This window comes from Grammomys surdaster, unplaced genomic scaffold (assembly GCF_004785775.1).
Source record: "Grammomys surdaster isolate TR1022 unplaced genomic scaffold, NIH_TR_1.0 137, whole genome shotgun sequence".
Lineage (NCBI taxonomy): Eukaryota > Metazoa > Chordata > Mammalia > Rodentia > Muridae > Grammomys > Grammomys surdaster.
In genome coordinates this window covers 9,360,880-9,363,669 of record NW_021604595.1, presented here as the reverse complement: position 1 = coordinate 9,363,669, position 2,790 = coordinate 9,360,880, and the positions used below count along the sequence as shown (strand labels likewise).

Here is a 2,790-nt window from a genome sequence, read left to right as displayed (position 1 = left end):
CTATTCATTTTCATCATCTCCGTGATCAGGTTGCAAAGGACGCGGCTTTCTCTTTGCTTTTTCTAAGCCGCTGCTTCCTACTTCAGGAGTCGGGTTCTCTTTTTTTTAGAGTCTTTAGGGGACAGCCTGAGGAATTCCCTGCAGCCTTTTTGCCACTTGGGAGTTGGACGCACACAGACCGGGTTCCCTCCTGCATACTTAGTTTTAGCTTTTCTCCATGAACTTGAGGAAGAATTGGCGACAAAGGTGGAGGAGCCAACCACCTTCCTGGGCTCTCGAGAAGCCACCACTTTTCTGTAGGCTCCTGGGACGTAGTTTGCTTTGGTCCGCACCATGTTCACACAGGAAGAGACAACTTTCACTGACTCCCCAACTGCAGATATCTCAACTGGACAAGAACCCTAAATTATAGTTCTTAATGGGGTTCTGAAACGACTACCCAACTGGTCAAACCAACTACTCAGAGCCTTGTAATTCATAATTTAAGCAGCAGATGGCACCATATCACTGCTCTTTCTGCCTTTCTCGCTGGCTCCCTCCCCTTTTTCCTCCTCTTCTTCCCCCTCCCCTCTCCTCTTTCCCTTTCCCTCTCCTGCGTTCCCTTGCTTCCCTTCTCCTGTCTACCCTTTTCTCTCCTCCCTCTCTTTCCCATGAACCCGACCCCACACACACACACACACACGCACACACACGCACATGTTATTATAACGATCCGTACCTATACAATCATTGATTTCTGTGACACTGGGAGGCAATCTTTCACAAATATCATCTACTGAGGGAAAAAATGAGTTATTTCTGCAAAACAAAATCATTTAGCAGTAATTGTCAAGGCCCAAACTATGCTTTTCCATTTATACTGAGTAAGTTACCCAGTTGTTATTGCTCCTCCAGTGGGAGAAATATCTGAAGAGTTTGACAGCATCCTAACAGGAAGGAGGCTCTTCAGTTCAAGGCCAGACCCAGTCTTTAGATTCTGGGTGGACATTGTCATATACAATGTTTAGCTCAATAACCCTGCAATTGAGTCTCAAGGTGTGTGTATATGGGGAGGGGATCTCATAATGTTTAAGCGAGTTTATAATTTTGTGTTGGGGGACATTCCTACCTTTCCTGGGGTATGTCTATCTTCAACAAACATTTTATAATAATTTTATCTTTGTAACTGAATGTAAGGAAACACTTACCAACTGTCCCTTCATGGAAAGATAGGAGAGCCATGAATAAATCACAGTCCTGCCAATATTCTTTGGTGACCAGTACCTGGCACCTTTGAGGACCATACTTATTGAACAGTGAGGAGATGCCTGGGTTCTTGTCTCCAAGGGACCCGCGTGCATTTGTACGATACATTTTTCAAACTAGGAATCCAACAACATAAATTCCCTCTATTCTTCCCTCTCCCTCTCTCTCCTACCTCCCTCTCCCTCTCCTTCCCTCCCTCCCTCTCACTTATTTCGACTTTATGCAGATGGGTGTTTTGCCTACGTGTGTGTACCATCTGTATGCAGTGCCATCAGAGACCAAGAAAGAGAATTGTGGTTCTCAACCCCCCGAATACTTAATACTCCTCATGTTGTGTGATCCCCAACCATAAAATGATTTTCATTGCTACTTCATAACTGTAATTTTGCCACTGTTGTGACTGGTAACGCATATATCTGATATCCAGATGATCTTAGGAAACCCCTATGAAAGGGTCATTTGACACCCCCACTACACACCCCTGCACCAAAGGGTTGAGACCCACAGGTTGAGAACTCCTTCCCTTGAACTGTAATTATAGATAGTGGTGAGCTGTCATGTGGGTGCAAGGAATTGAATCCCCACTCTCTGGAAGAACAACCAGCTAAACCATCTCTGCATCCCTGGGAAGACATCCTTACAAGTGGCTTGACTAGACAAATAGGGGAAGTATGAAGTACAAGGATAGCCAGTGACACACTGCTCCAGACAATTTCTCCAAAAATCTCTACAGCACATGAGCACTGCTCATCTTAAATCTCAGGCAACATTAAGTACAACACTTTCTAATCTTAACTTTACTTCCAAAGTCGTCACCTTGACATCACTTTACTCTCGCGTGCCCATTCCAGTGATGTGTCCATATTAGTTTATATGTCTTGTTGCTTTTGTCAGCCGTCCACTCCTGTCTCTTGCTTACATTTTCATTGGACTCGCTTTTGTGTAGAAAGCCATTTTAGTGGTTTTATCGTTTTCATTGTCTTTTCCAGCAGGGCTTGGTCCTAGAAACCTGACTAGGGCAATACTGGAATGAAAAAAGGACACACACACACACACACACGGACACAGACACAAAAAAACTGAGGACCTTAGACGGTTCATTATATACACACAGAGGGAGGGGCTAGCTGTTCTCCGTGGGAAGAATCAGTGAGGGACAGTCTCAGGCTGTAAATATCTGAGAGGAGGAAGCTGCTGTTGAAGTTGTCTGTGTGCTCTGTCAATATATACCTTGGACCAGGAGAAGGCTTTGCCAAATCCCTGAACCTGACCTGGGGAAGCCTTTGAGAGTTCCCACATGCTTGAGGCTTCAGGGTTCCTGTCAATAACACATAATCACTCAGGACCACATTGACTCCCCAGAGTGACTTATAAATAAGTGACTTATTTATCACGACTAGTCTTCATGTTACAAGCATTTGTCACCAGTCCCTAAGATTAGAGACTGTGCTTTTCATTGTTCAGAATGTTCTGAGCTAAGCTCTCGTCTTCTTTTTGGCATTGTGAATTTATTTTCCCTGCTTAAAGCTTGCCCAAGTTCAGATT

At 44.4% G+C, this 2,790-nt stretch overlaps 1 pseudogene; it reads right to left on the bottom strand.

Moving 5' to 3' along the window:
- On the bottom strand, nt 1-335 carry LOC114617500 (annotated as a pseudogene).
- Between the last annotated feature and the right edge of the window lie 2,455 nt (nt 336-2,790).